The sequence below is a fragment of the Apteryx mantelli genome, chromosome 1, assembly GCF_036417845.1.
Source record: "Apteryx mantelli isolate bAptMan1 chromosome 1, bAptMan1.hap1, whole genome shotgun sequence".
NCBI classification, from domain to species: Eukaryota; Metazoa; Chordata; class Aves; order Apterygiformes; family Apterygidae; genus Apteryx; species Apteryx mantelli.
Genome location: NC_089978.1, coordinates 167,034,610 through 167,050,529, shown reverse-complemented (window position 1 = coordinate 167,050,529; position 15,920 = coordinate 167,034,610).

The following is a 15,920-nucleotide window of genomic DNA, read 5'->3' as shown; positions in this document are numbered from 1 at the left end:
CCCCCCCCCCCCCCGCCCTTCCCCAATACAAGAAAAATGCAATAAACTGGAGCAAGGTCAGCAGAGAGCCTCCAAGGTGTTCAGGGGGCCAGAGCACTTGCCCTGTGAGAAGAGGCTGGGGGACCAGGGCTTGTTCAGCCCGGAGAGGAGAAGGCTTCAGGGGGACCTAACAGCAGCCCTAGTACCCTTGAGGAGGCCAACAAGGAGCCAGTCTCAGTGGTGCATGGTGGGAGAGCAAGGCACAACAGGTGTAAGATGAAACAAGAGAAGTTTAGACTGGATATAAGGAGACACATTTTCCCCATGAGGACAGTTCAGTAGTGGGGCAGGCTGCCAGAGAGGTCATGCAGTCTCCATGCTCACAGGTTTTCAAGAGCAGACTGGGGAAAGCCCCTAGCAACTTGGTCAGGCCTCATAGCTGGCCCTGCTTTGAGCAGGTGGTTGGACTGGAGATCTGCTGAGGTCCCTCCCAGCCTGAATGAGTCTGTGAGTCTGTGTTTGCTTAGAGCAGGAGGTGGGACACACTGCGGAGGGGATGGTGGGGCAAAGGGGTTGCATGTGCTGCAGCTGCAGAGGCTGTGGCTAGAAAGCCACCTCTGGTGGGAAGGATGGGATGTGCACCAGCAGTGCGTTGGCAGGGTGCCAGACCAGCCACATGTTCCCATGATGGCAGCAATGCCAGTGAAGTGGTGGGGTGTCCTGGTAAAGGGAAAAAGCACTTCCTGCCTCCTTTCCCCATGCTACATGGAGCCCTCCTGCCCAGCCTGGGCTGCACACGTGTGCTTGGTGCTGCCTGCCCATATAGCTACGTCAGCCATGGGTTGGGCCTGGTCTTGGACATCATTCCGTTGCCCACCCAACATGCCCTTTGGTGCGCTACTACTCCAGAAGAGCGTGAGTCTCCTGTAGCTCCTGTGCCCGCCCTGCCGGCCCCTGCGGGCATCTCAGGGGGCTCGGGGCACCCGCATTTCAGAAACGGAGCCGAGCTTTCTTCCTGTGCGCCGTGGCGTGTGCCCCAACTCTCAGCTCCTTCCTTAGCTGGGGGGAGGTGTCTCACCCCGCTCCAGGAGAGCGGTGGGACCCGACCTTCCCTGCCCAAGCACTGTGTCCATTTCCTCGCTTCTTTTCTCCTCTGGGGATGTCGTATCTGAGGCGTGTTGGCTGCCTTCCCACGTTCCCTTCAGAAACCAGGGGGCGGGGGGCAGGAGGGAATGGGCTAATTTCTTTCACGTTTATAACTGAGCACAGGAATGCTTCTGTTTTATGGCAGCGGTTATAGCTCGCTGAGGGAAGAGCCTTCGAACTGGATTGGTCTGACCTGGCTATGAACCACTCTTATTTGGCCTGAAGCGAGCATCGTGGGTTGTATGGCCGAGGGCTGCGGAAGCGCTCCATTTGTGGGCAGGATTGTGCTTTAGGAAAAAATCACACTAAGGTGGGGAGGAAACTGTTTGGATTTTAATAAAATCTGCTCTTTTTTATTCTTTTTTTTTAATTGCACAGCAAGTGCTTGTCTCTGTCTTACAAGCAAGTCAATTCCGTGCAGGGCTGTAGCAAATCGATTTGAGGTCTGTGGATGAAATGCAATGAGTGACTGCCAAGTTTTGTTATATTATGAAAGTTTAAAGCGCATTATGGATGACTCTCTGCATTATTCCAGAGGGGAGGTCACTTTTCAGATCAGGATTGGTGCAAGCAAAGAAACCTATTTGAGGAGAAGAAGAATGTGAACAATGATTCAGATGTGGCGGATTTTACAGAGAACAGTGCTTCATTTTTTGGTTGGATTCTGGAAAAGAAACTTATAAAAATCTTTTTTAAAAAAATGTACTAAGTTAAAACATAAGATTTTACTTCTGAGGGGTGACTTCAAACTAAGGTCTACTGCTGCTGTCGATGAGTGTGAAATATTTATTTTAAACACCCTGACTCTGAATTAGGCCCTCTTCAATGTAGGAGCAGGTCTTAGTGGCCTGCATCCAAACATTTCTTTTGGTGGCTCCTAAAGGGACTTATAAAGAAATTACAAACTTCCTCAGAACCTCTTCAGCACCATTCAGGGAACAGGAGAAAATTGTTTGCATTTTTATATGTTATGTTATACATTTCTCCAGCTGACTCATTTCAGTGGGTCGAGGAAACTTATGCAGGCTTGCAGATGTTTTTTTTCAACTGTTCTTCCTAACAGCCAAAGTTGAAAAGTTTAGTCCTTGCGAGAGAGGCTTCCTCTATCAGGCTGCAAAGGGCTTGGATTTCAGCCCCAGCACGGCATAGGCATCCAGCAGAAACTGCTCTTAATCTGCTCCCCAAAAGCTGTCCTTTAGCAGTGCTCTGGAGACTCACTGGTTAATTTCCCAAAATCCTCCACTGAAACTTAATAAGTTAATAACTTCCATATGTACCCATGTGTGTACACAGCAGGGGCCCCACAGCCAGCAGCTCTTGTAATAATACATGATTACCTCTGACATAAGGGTCTGTATTCCATTATGGATCTGCCTCAGTGGATCAAAATTCCCTGAAAAACACAAGTTTGTGCAAACACATTTCAAAAATTTTATTAACATTTAGGCATGCTCAACATTTGGAGCTGAGCTCCTCCTATGTGGGCAAGCTTCACAACAAAACCTGTGTACACACAGCGGTGTCTCAGCTTTGGACTCTTACCCTGATGTCCCTCCCAAAATACCTGTTCACATCATTATCCTTTTAATGTCCTAAAAATCTTAATTTGCAAGGATACGCTGGTTAGTGGAATGTGAGGGTTTGTCTAATTGAGTTCCACCAATTCCTTAGATGTTTGGCCTTATTAGAGTTATTATAATTGTATGCAACGGCGTGCTCTGTTTGCACTGTGCCATTGCCTGGTGCAAAAGCAGGGCAGGGTTGTTAAGGACGGCAGTCAAAGAGAAAGCAGGTGTCACCTGGAAAGGGAGACGTGGCAGAGCTGCTCTGTGACTCGTGCTTCCTCCCCGCAGAGCTGTCTGGGTCTCTGCACGCTCCCTGCTACCCTGTGATCTCAGCTGGGGTTGACAGAGCTGCAGGTTTTGATTCAGGCAAAGCAGAGTACTTCCAAATGGTTCCCATATAAGGGCTGACTCAATAGACTAGGACTCTCCAGCCGGGAAAAGAGACGACTGAGGTCTCTGTGACAGAGGGCTGTAGAGCCAAAGCAGCATGGAGTAGGTGACTGACTGACTGAGTCTATTTTCACACAAGAACAAGGAGGAATCCGATGAAATACTCGAGTGCCAGACCCAAACCAAACAAAAGGAGATATTTCTTCATGTAACGTATAGCTAAGCTATTTACAGTCTCTGCCACAGGCCATGGGAGATGCTAACATTTTTGTGGGTACAAAAACTGACAAGTTAATGGTGGGAAAGTCTCCACCCCTGGGGTAGGAAGTGCTTAGCCAGGAAGTAAGGGAGAGGTGGGATCCAGATGTGACTTTGAGCTCTTCACCTCGGTGGGCACAGCTCCATTATGGCAGGAGTGTGGGAACACCCTGAACAGCATGAAGTGTAAAACAGGCAAATTTACTCAGCTTCTCAGCAGAGGCTACTTGTGCTGAACTCTAGTTGTGCATCTAGCCCCTGGTATCTGTGCTGGGTCGCTTTGAGATAGCCAGGGCAGCTGCACATTGCAGTGCAGTTGCAGAGACCATGTACCACGTGCTACTGCATGCTCCAGCGCTGCTTCAATTCCAGACTCTGCGGTAGCAGAGCAGCCCTTGGCCGCTTCCTCACAGCTTTTATGAACAGAAAAATACAGATATCAGTCTGATTCCTGGAGGCAAGCACCAGCACAGGCTGAGGAGAAAAACATCATCCAGAAGGAGTGAAGGAGTGTGACTTGTCAGCTGAGGCCATCTGCTGAGGCCAGCATCAGCCTGAGGTGACAGCTGGAATGGCACTGCCCAGCTGTGTTGCTCTTGGGGGGGGTGGGTTGAGCCCAACTACCTTCACCTCAGAAGGGATCTGCACAGCTTCAAAAAAGCTGATCAAAGAGGAAGAGGAAAATGCCATGCATCAGAGGCAGCCTCTAGGTCTGCGTTTGATTCATCCAGCCCAGAGCAAATGACAACGTGCACTTTTTTTAAAGGAGGATTTTTTTGGGCTCCTGCACTACCTGCCTTTCCAAGATACCAGTTTTGGTGTCTAGATCTTTGAGCTGGTCCCTGATGCCGTTGAAATCAGTGACCAGACTGTTGTTCCCGTTGGAACAACAGTTGGTGGGATTAGACCTACCCTTTTGTCAGGCTGATGTAAGCAAATGTGGGTTTTCCACAATAAACTTAATCAAAACAAACCATGCTCCCACTGGTATGAGCAACAAATCATGCTGGGGGAATTGCTGGCATTCGGCATGATTAGCCCAAGCATAGATGCCTTCGAGCTCGTAAACAATAGCCTGAAGGATTGCAGAGGATCACAAACAAAGCACTTACAGACAAGACAGCATTTCCAAAAGTGACTTGAGAGCTTATATCCATTGGGGGTTTGACTTTCAAAAATAAAACAGAAGTAAACAAATTGACAAAGATGGCTCTGAAGGCTCTAAGTGAATGAAAGCAAGGAAATTGGGTGTAATATTTCAAAAAGGAAAAAGGAACTTGGGGAAAAAGTTAAGGCAGAACTAACAGTTCCCTTTTAACTCACTCAGGAAAATGGACCCACAGCCTTGAGAATGGGCAGGCTCTGGAAATCCCACCTGTCCATGCTGGAGGTGGGGTGGCAGTGGGAAGGGAAACAGGCTGGCTGCTCCCTGGCTTGCCTCCAGGTCATCAGTAGAAGTAGTCCTTGCTCCAGTTCACAGGAGGAAAAAATACTTTTTTCCTTTAAAAAGCAGTAATAGCCACAAAAGAATTCAGCAACTTGTGTTTGTTAAGTTTTATGGGGATTCAGTGTGAAAGGGCCCTTCTCTGTGCTGTAAGCTAGTGACAGCTTGCTGTGGATTTCAGACTGAAAACAGTTCGGTTTATATAAACTGTTTTGTTTTTTTTGTATCATGCTTTTATTAATTTAAAAAATCCCATTTTTATAATAATTTTTTTAAACATAGGGTGAATTAGAGTTGCGTCTGTTTTCTCCTGGCCCTGGCACAGTGAGGTAGCAAGTGCTCAGCTTTGCACCCGAGAGTTTCTGCAGGAGGCCAACAAAGTTCCTGACTTTGAGGAAGTTTCTCACCCAGTTAAATGCCATGATGAAAGGGAGCCATGCCTGGAGCTTGCCTGTGCCACTGCACCTGAGCTGGCATTGCAAATAACCCCAGCACACTGAGACCAGAAAGATGCCATCATCCTTCATGCCTTTCCTGTTTCTGTGCATGCACCGAACACACACACACACACACACACACACACACACAGAGCAGACCCCCTCATTTAAAAGCTTCAGCCTAGAGGATGGTAGCTATTCTGGCAGTGCAGGGTGTGTGTTAGCACGGCGCAGCAAGTTACGCGCTGGGTCCTTGCAGCTAGACCTTTAGGTGCATCTAGAGTCATATTGGGACTCATTGAATCTCACGCCTAATATAATACAGGTGCCAATCCAGATGTTCCAAGTGATATCCAGCCTCTAGGTTGTATCCCATGATCTGTGGTGCCAGGCTGGGCGGGAAGGGATGATGGCTCCTTTTCTCCTCGGATTTCTGTGAAGAGTTCTCCAAAGACTGGGGCTGTGGGAAAGGGGAGGTGGAGAACAGGATCCAGGATCACTTCCTGTTCTCACTGCCTGCAGGGAATAGGCCAGGTAAGACTGCAGCTTTCATGTACGTGCTGAAATGCCTCAAATAAGCCATGCAAACAAATCAGTCGTATGTTATCCAGATGGGGCTGTTCAAATCCAATAATAGCAGCAAAGTGCTCCTGAACTCTGTGGAGAGAGAGATTATAGAAGGATCAGGTATAATTATAGTGCCTTATTATTATCATTCTCATCATTCTTTCTAACAAAGCTTTTCAATAGGATGAAAAAACTTCTCGCTGGAGAATGTAGTGTGTTTGCTGGTGTTCTTTCATTCCTCCTTCCAAGGGTGTTCATGTCAGTCTGTGTAAATGGTGTTAATAAATACTGTAACGATCTTGGACTATCTCATCTTTCAGATGATCTTTCAGAGATGCTCTTTAGCATCTCTCTTTGGCCTTGACTACAGCAAACTCTTCTCCTGAAATTTCTTACTGGAATCACTTAGCAAATATTCTCTAATTTAGACAACGTCACAGAGCTGGAGGTACATAACTTCACATGTCAGTGGGTGTTCTCCCCCCACCCGAGTCTCGTCCCCTTTGAACACTGTGAAAGTTTGTAAGAAAAGCACAAGATTATCAAAATCATACCCTGGGCAGAATGTGTTTGGAAAACACACATCCTTGCTCCCAAAGCCTTGCAGTTTGATCTTGTGGGCAGGGATCACAGAGAGAAGGAAAAAGGTCTTCCAAAGTTATTTCAGCTGTACCCATTCCTGGGTCATTGCAGATACCTGAGAGCATTGGCTTTGGAGGAAGTTGATAGCATAATGGAGCTGTGCTCGCCTTAGAGACTCAACACAGCCCAGCAGTAGCTCTGTAACTGAGTGTGGATTTCCCGGGAGGGGATTTCTCACAGGAGGGAAGTCCCAGAATGCTTTTCCACTTTGCAGCTCCCCTGCCCTGGCCTCTGAGCAACTTTGTATGGGGAAAGCTATCAGTGAGTATGTGGATGGTAAAAACTCTGCTATTACATATCTCATTCTTAATCTGCAGCACTCCCTACATTACCATCATCAATCTGCCCCAATTCAGCAAAACACTTATGCCTAGCTCTGTTTGGAGCAATGTACAAGCCTGTGTGAAGTGTTATGGTGCACCAGAGCCTCTTTCTCAGGCTTCACAGCTCCAGAAAGCTGTGCTCTGCTCCCCTGGAGGTCCCAGGCAAACCAGGAGGAGCAGGCCATGTGGTTTGAACAGATGCAGCAGGTTTTCAGGGGTCAGATTTGTTCCTTGGGGTGGGAGGGAGAGAAGGGGGAGGTGGTTTACTGAGGTAGGTCTTTCTCTTTTCTCCCTCTCTCCTCTGTTTCTCTCCCCTCCTCCCTGCACACCTCAATAGAGAGCCTTCCTCTTAACTCAATGAAAGTAGGGCAGAGTCTAACCACATTTCAAGCCGTCTGCGTTTTTGGATTCTGGGTAATTGTGATCTCTATCTGTTCCTAGAAAAGATTTAAACAACTTATAAACCACAGCTGGGCAGAGATAATAAAGGAAACAGTAGTGGGGTGGAGAAGGATCTCCCCAGCGGGTGAAGAACAGGGAGGGAGAGGTGTGGGGGGAGAAGTCGGAGGCCCAGCTGCGGCACAGAGGTCTCCGTATGGCTACTGGGGCTAGGGGGAACCCAGGGGGGGCTGCCTTAATGAAACCAAAGCCGCACCAAATACTAGTAGCTATGCTATATAAAAAATGTGTGTGTGTGTGTATACACATACATATATATACATATGTGTGTGTGTGTGTGTGTGTATATATATGTAAAGAGCAAGTGTGAGTGCTCTTTGGAGATACGAGCCATGGGAGAAGGGGTTTGAACCCCACCTTGGTATTTGCATAGTCCCATCTCCATGCACTTGTTCTCACCAAATTATTTTTCTGTGCACACAGGACACACTTCCTCTCGCACTCTAGGGCTTTTCTCATTTCCTATTTCTCATCACTGTTGGATCTACATCTAACACGGCACAGTTCTCAAAGCTGGAGAGACCTGTTTCACTGGAAGAGTTCGAGTGTGCTCTGGCTCCATTCTCAACCTCCAGGCCCACAGAGAGGTTCAGTAAATCCCTCCCAGGCCTCCCCTCTGCCCCTTAGTAGCTTCAGCTGCTTGCAGTGTGTTCAGCATGCTGCATGGCAATTAGGACAACCTGGCCGTTATCGCCAGCGCTCTGCCCTTTCCTCCTCAGCTGGACTCTGTGCATAGGAAATACACATCCTCCTCTATGCGCCTGCACTGCCTGTTACGAAAAGGCTTTGTGAGTGGCGATGCTTTTATGTTTTTAAGCTGTATTCTCATCATCCTTCTCTAACTTCAGGCAGAAATCTTGACAAAAAAAAATCAAAACTTGGTGATGATCCTCTTGCATTAGGCCAAAACTACAGATCCTTGTCCTATAGGCCTGTCAGCTAGGAATATAGATGAGAGGTGGGAAACTGGAGTGGGGGGAAGAGAGAATGAAACACATTTCTATATTGGCAAAAATCCTTGCAAAGAGACAATTCTTCCAGCAAAGTGCTTTAGCCAGGATGGTTTATTTAGTTTGGATAGCCAGAATAGGGTCTGGTGGCTAAAGGATGTTTTTCCATCCTAGGAGAGTTTGCTAGGACAGCTGTATCAGCCTGTATATTCTCCACAGTTCACAATAAAAGCAAAGCTGAGGAATTAATAGAAAAAAAGCCATATTCAGTTGCCAGTGAGATACTTAGCTACTTAATACCTTTCCAGCCTTCCTCCCAAGAGTCAACAGAGGCCCAGGGTACATGAGAAAAGCAGTGCTGGTCTGAAGCGGGGCGGGGGGTTGTACATATGCTTTCAGTGGGGGCCATGCTGGTTCCAGAGGCTGCTATTGCTGTGCTGCAGGTCATGCCCAACCTGCACCCTTAGCTGGAAAGTTGCCATAGGTTGTAAGGCCAATGATAAGGTCCCAGCTAAGAAAAAAAGCAGAAAAGACATTAACAGAAACAGAGAAAAGCAAGGGGAAGGGCTGATGTGGGCCGGAGGCAGGGGAGCGAAAAAGCTCAGTTTGCTTTTGGGTACCTGCAGGCAATTAGAGGCTGCACCTTGCCAGGGAGGTGCTGGTGCGGGGAGCAGAGTCTGGCACAGCTGCCTGGCTCAAAATGGGACTTGCCGAGGCCAAAGCAGCTTTGCTGTGTAGACGAGGCCAGAAGGGCCATCTGGAGAGGCTGTCGCTGGCAGGAATGGGTTGTGCAGCTCCCTTGCAACCTCTGTTATCTTGTTCAACATAATCCTCTCCTTGTCTGCCCTGTGCAGGATCCAACCCCCTGCCAAACCTCCCTGCCCTGCCACCCCCACTCTCTCTGCGGAGATGTTGTTCAGCCATTCACTCAGAGACAGGTTTTCAAGGAATGATTTAAACACCTAAAGATAAGGTTGTGTACGCTGCGGGGAGGAGGGGAGTTCATGTTTTACACACTGAGGCTGAGGGCTCTCAGCAGCATGCCCTTTTCCTGCCCCAGCATCAGGGTGCCAGCCTCTCTGCTGATAATGCGAGAAAGTTTGCACGGGCCCAGCCGTGGCACCCCAGTGCTGGTGACAAATCCGACAGCCGTGGGAGTGCTGCGAGTATGACTCCTGCTCTCGTACTCCCACTGGGGGCTGGCGAGGCACTGTGCTGTCACGGCCGCTGCACAGCTGTGCAGAGCAGGCCTCATGGCTTTGGGGTGCAGCAGCATGCCCATAACTGTGAGTGCACTGATTTGAGCCTACCTCCATCGAAGTGGCTGTGCTGAGCTAAATGCAATCACTGGAGCCTTGACTTGCTGAGGGAGGCTAGCACAGCACTACTGGTTAATTCTGGTAATTCTGAGCAGGGCTCTACAGAATATGTGTCTGGGCTTCGCTTGTAGTGGAAAGTACATAAAAAGCTTTCCCAGGAAAAATCAGTGTACAGATCATCTCTGTTTTCTCGCCTTCTGTACCTAGAGAAGGGCCAGGGGCCCACACTCTGTGTTAGAAGGCCTTTGCAAGCTGAGAAATACCATTCATAATAAAACTCTGCTCCTTAGCAGCACTGGCAAGAGTTTCCAGAGCGCCCTCAGCGTAGGAGGGATGGCTTCCGAGAGGCAGGTTATGGCAAAGCATGCCAGGGCGCTTTGAGGCAATGCTGCCCTCAGCTCCCCACGCTTCGCCCCCTGTCTGGAGGTTGCTGCCCCCGTAGGCTCAGCAGAAGTGACTCAGCTGCTGCAGTTCCCACTCTGCTGTATAAGCTTGCACTGCTACTGAGGGTGGCTTTGAACTGGTGCTGAGAACAGAGCAGCCCAAGGGGGGGGTGTATGTGTGTATGTGGGGAATTACAGGTTCATGCTCCTCTCTGCAGGCTGCTACAGGGACAGTCACCTCTAGCAGCAGAGGAAGGGTGAGAAGGCAGGTAGGCAGGCAGCTAGGAGCGGTGATGCCTTAAAACTGTTGCAGTGTGCTTTGCTAGAGTGCGTCTGTCGGAGCCTGCAGTAAGGTTTATTTTCCTTTGCCATATCCCATCTTCTGCCTACTCTCGCCTAACAGGCGGACCACTACTGCAATATCTACAGCTTGCTGAGTAAATGTTGTTCTTTGTGTTGTTGATTACAGCTAATTAGCATTAATTTTGCTTTAAATGGATTCTAGTTGTGCTTGTTTTCTCTGGGGTTACAGTTCTGGTGCTGCTAAGCAGAGATGCTCTGTTCTAATACAGCTTTGAATGTGAAATATGGAGGTCTCCTCCAGTGATCTGGGGTACTGAAATTGGTCAAAGAGCAATGATGGGAGGTGGTGGAACATGTTGGGAAAAGGGAGAGGACGAGACCAGCACAGCTTAACCTTTTCACACACACTATTTTCTCAGTGTTCTATACAAGTTTGGCCCAGTATCTGGATTTCACATGAGCTAAAATGCAGATGAGAAAGCCTTTAACTGTATGGACAGAACATCTTGCTTGTGTAGAAAACTAGACGATGAGTATTCATTTGCCTTGAAAAGAAAACGTCATTGTTGTTTACTGCATGAATTGTAACTTCTTTGTAGAATTAAAAAAAAAAAAAAACTCCCAAACTCTGCAAGTCATCAGTTTTAAATGGAGAGAAAATGCTGCTTTACTTGCAGAGGGAGATCTCATAAAAACCCTGGGCACCTATAGAGAAGAGGTTTCGCCATACACCGAGCACCACGGCTAGTGGGTATTGCAGCACAAGTTTCTCTGCAGTGTGCAAATCATGGGTAGGTTCAGTGGAGTTTCCTTGGTTTCTGTGTGTGTATTTCATCTATCTTTCACTTCTCTTTTGCTGTCTGTGGCATTCCCAACCCCAAGTGTTTAAAGATCATGAGACAAGCTTACAATCTGTGAATTAGGGAAAAAAAAAACAGGTTATTTCTCTTCTGGCCACTGAATGTTTACATATGCACTGAACAAACATGCAGGCTGTTCTCTGTGATCATGAAAGCTTTAAATATCCTTTTCATTCCTTTTTTTTTTTTTTGGATGAATGAAAGCTGAGATTTCCACATCGCTGTGTCCCTAGGAGCTGGCCTTCAAACGACCTCCCAAACGCTGCAAGGTGCCAGGAGCCAGGTGCTGGCAGTTTCAGGGGAGCACAGCTAACACCTGCCAGGTGCGGGTGCTTCGCCCTCAGAGCACTTGCAAAAGAAAAGACCAGGGGCAAAATTACTCTTCCAAGGAATAACCCCCTCAGGATTTCTGGGAACATGGGTGAGACAGATGGATAACTACAGCTTCCCCCCCCCCCCCCCCGGCTGCGCGAGAGGGCAGTGCGTGCGGCAGCAGGGATGAAGCGGTGTGACGGCGCCGCGATGACGGGAGGCTGGGGCGGCCCCTCGGCGCTGCGACACCGCCTCCGCGGCCGGTGGGGACCCCGGCGCTGAGGGACGGAGCCGCCGCAGCCCTCGGCTGGGCTCCGCGATGGCGGCGGCCCGCGCTGAGGGGCGGGAGCAGGCGCGCGGCCTGGGCTGCGGCGCCATCTTGTGGGTGAGGGCGCAGCCGGCGTGAGGCGGGTAACGGCCGCCTCCCCGCGGCCGCCCCCGCCCCACGACCGGCGTCGCCCTCCTCCCGACCCCCGCCCGGTCCCCCTGCCGTGCAAAGCCGGGGGCCGCCCCTCTGTGGCCCTGGGGCTGTTCGGGTGGCCCCTCCATCTTCGCTGGAGGTGGCTCTCCTGTCCCTCCTGCTCCTCACCCGGCTGAGCTCTGGTGGTGGCCACTGCCTTGGTTCAGGGCCCCAAGTGGCAGGGACACCAGCCAGGGTCTGTCGCGGCGCTGGCGCAGTTTGAACAACGCTAGCAGAAGCAGGATGTTTGCTCGGGTTTCATTTAACTGTCCTGCGCGTCGTTTCCTCTTGGAAACTTTCCCGCACTTGCTTGCAAAAAGATCGAATGCGGCCCACTTTACGGTGCTGTCAGCAAGATAACTTACCCACCCAAATCCCCATGTTCCCCACTACAGTATGCCGCAGCCCCAGGGTCCAGCCTTTACCTAATAACAAGCAAGCCTAAAGGAGCTGGCGATTCATTCAGCATGGTGCAGTGCATGTCTGTGGGGTGTCCTTCCTGACCTCCCCGTGAGGAAGACCTGAGGCAGCTCTTCACATGGTGTGCTGGTTAGGGGAAAGGCAATACCCAACTTTGCTGCTTCAGTGAAGAGTGCTCAACTGGAGGAAGCAAACAGGAGCACGCACCTAAGGCCAATAAACATATGGACGGTGCTTGACCTGATGCTGGTGCTCTGTACAAGGATTTCCTGCATTTTAGGATGAGGGCTGTAGCATGAGGGGAAGGCATTTTCCTTCTGCCTTCCCCTGCCTCCTCCCCATGTTTCCCACACGCCTGTGGGCTCTGGGGCTGAGCCAGGTGGAAATTTTCCTGGAAGATGTCAGCCTGAGAAGTCAAAGAAGTCCTTTGAGGCAGAATCCCGCTCCCTCCCCGGCTTGTTACACAGAGGCTATAAAAGGAAGGCTGTGAAGGGGAGCTGTAGGGGAATGCTGTGAGGCTGAAGCGCAGGCACAGAGCATGAGCCCCTGAGAGTGTATCAGGCGTGTGATGATAATTTAGTCCCCAAGAATCTTCCCAGTAGATCAACAGAAAAAAAAGAGCAGAAGCAGGGTGATTTCTGAGGCAGGCTCATTTTGTTGGTGAAAGGGAATTACAAAAGCGCCCCCTCCCTTCCCTACGGTAGAGTCAACACCTTTCTTTTTCTGGTTTCCCTTCTAGTTGCTGATTGTTCTCTCCCTAGAGCAGTTCAACTGGTAGAAATGCAGAGAGGGCATTGGCAGTTTTTACCTCAGCATCATCCAGCCCTGCTGAGAGCCACTCAACACAGAACGGTGGTAAAAATGCTGGCAGAAGTACTGCCCTGCTTGTACTGGCTCTCCTATTGCTCTTACCACCAGCCAGAGGGAAATTGTAAGCCTCAGAGTCTGGGGTTAGAGGAGTCAAAGAGATTGTGAATCCTCAGAGGTGCGCGTGTTGCCGCTGGCTGGTTTTTCAGTGACGGGGGATTGAGCTGGTTTCTGACAAGGCAGCAAATCCAGAGCTGCTGTGCTGGGGAATGCTCTGAAATGCTCTCAGGCAGGCTCTGCAATCAGGCTTGTTGAGCTGCTGCAGCTCTTCACTGCGCCAAGTGGTGTTTCTCTTTTGGATGGTTGTGGCGTTAAACGCTTCAGCAATAAAGAGGCTTTGTTGTGGTCTCTGCAGATTGCTTTTGCCTTGGCTAGCAGCAGTCTTTTTGTTTGGATAAATACTTTCCCTGGAGTTGGCTGTGGGGGCATGTGTGGGCACGTGCGTGTGTGTGCATTTGCTTGTGGGTGTACGTTGGACACAGCTGTGAACAGGCAATTCTGGTAGGTTCAGCACTTGCACAAACTTGTTGTTGTTCTTGAGTGCCAGAACAATGTGTTTTTTCTCACAGTTGGGAATGCTGGCCACTATCACAGGCTTTTAATAGCGCTTGAGTGAAATTAATGGACACTTTCCAGCTACAGGCAGAAACTGTTGCTATCACCTGGCCCAATCCTATATTTAGTCTCAGAAAGTGTTCAACGTTTGCTGCATCAGAGGAAGGACCAAGCCGTACAGATCCTGGCCAATCTGTGCCGTGGCTGAGACACAGCTGGACAAGCAGTTCCCTCCTCATTGTGCTGCAGGGACCAGCTCACATGCAGTAGCATACTGTATCATGTATGGCTGAAGGTCATAAAACAGCCTATTCCTTATCAGCTTTGTAATTTATATCCTTTGGCACATGTATCCTAGTTGAGTTCCACCAAAGTTTCAGGGAGGAACAGTCCAGCCCCACTACAGGCTGATTACAGAAATACATGACTCCACTGCTTTTCCTCATCTTTCTCCCATTTATGTCTTTAAGGTTAAAACCCTGTCCAAAATTCCCAAACCAAATTGAATTAGAATTTAACATTAAAAGATTCAGGCTCTTTTTAGGCTCTAAGGAACAGAATGTCATCCTGTCTTGCAGTTAATAGCTGCTGGGTAGTCATTTCAAAGCCATTTCTTTTCAGCAAGCTCTACCATAGCAAATTCCAGGAGTGAATGTATTTCGGGCCTGGCGTGCCTCTAATCCCACAGCTGAGTCTTATCTGTGATCTCTTTTGAAATGCTAGATCTATATATTTTTTTTGATTCCAGACAGTGGTATTTCTAGGCCTTGGCATTTAGAATGGCAATGGGCTTGTTTATAGGAAGAGAAGGGAAAGGACGAAAGGAGGATGTTGACCCAACAGCCCTACAAACCTACTGCACTTAATCCACTTATCGCTCTGAATTTCTGAAGCAGATAAATGCTGATAACAGTTAAAACACATCACTGACAGGAGCAGCTCTAGAAATACATCAGTGCTGGAAATTGCAAAGCCACATGCTACCATGGGGACGAGTGTGATATAAGAGCTTAAGAAGCCCTCACTGTTCAGTGGAGTTCTTTCACGGGAGGGTAGAAAGCCCCTGCCCGCTTTTCCCTCCCTCCTCCAACTATCTTGAAATGCAGTTCAGGCCTGAGAAATGCTGCCGAGCATCGTTGACCCCACAGGCCCCCAGAGCCACAGCTACCTGATCGGTGCCTACATATCTAAAATACCAAGTGGGCCCCAAGTGTCTTGTTACCGCTCTTGATTGTCCCTGCTGCTCAGCCTTAAGACCTGTGAGGAGCAATTTCCAGCTGAGACCAGCCCCGTGCAGCTCACATCAGCATGTCTTTGGGAGAGGAGTTTGTTTTGGCTAATCTGAGCTAAACCTTCCCTGGAGGAGTGCAGCTGCTGCACCAACCTCACAGAGCTGCACAAAGCCACTTGCTCCTCTCCCCATCTGTCAGGGCTCTCAGCAAGGTACTGGAGCCATCTCTGGGCTCAGGGGAACACAGCGGCCACAGCTGTGCTCTGCCCTCCTATGTCAGAGATCTCTTCCTCCTGGGGACCTGTCCTAGGCTGGGCAGCAGGAAAAATGCTATAAACCAAAGGTTGCTTTGTTGCAAACCTCACTCATAAAAGCTCTCCAGAGTGATAAAACAACTAACAAAGTGATTTTGACTACACACAATTTACAGGTTCATCTCCTTTCTTAGGCCTTTCCCAGCGCACCCTGCACAACAGCACAGCCAGACAGCCATCTCCTACCAGACTCCACAGCCAGCACACTGTGTGAGTGGGCACCCTCAGTGGTGCAGTGAGGTGCTTTCTTGTGGACAGTGCATTTGGCTCACAAGAAGTGTGAAAGGAGGAAGCAGTCTAGAGAGAAGTAAGACCTCTCAGACATCAGGGGCTTTTCTGAATCAGATACTGCTCAGCTGTTGCATTGCGGATGTCTTAGCTAAAAACAAGCTTTCACTGAAATCAAAAACTCTTCATGAGTATAAGCGGTAGGATCCTCCCACAAAGAGAGGATTTTCTTCTTCAAATGGCTCTCCTTAGTTTTCCCTACAATAGACTTCTTTAAGGCTTGCCTGCATTGCAAAGCTGGTTCAGAGCCAGCATCATGTGACTCTGAAACATCACAGCTGTTACAGGTGAATTCACTGTCTGGATGTTCTCAGTTCTGGAATATGAGCACCTTCCTCCAAAGTGACCTAGTCGAGGAGTTGGCTGTGGAGGGAAGTTTTTTGCTGTAAGAAGTACAGTAGAACTGTTTCTCTGTACTGCAGGTACTTGTTCTCCATTTTGAAGGCAA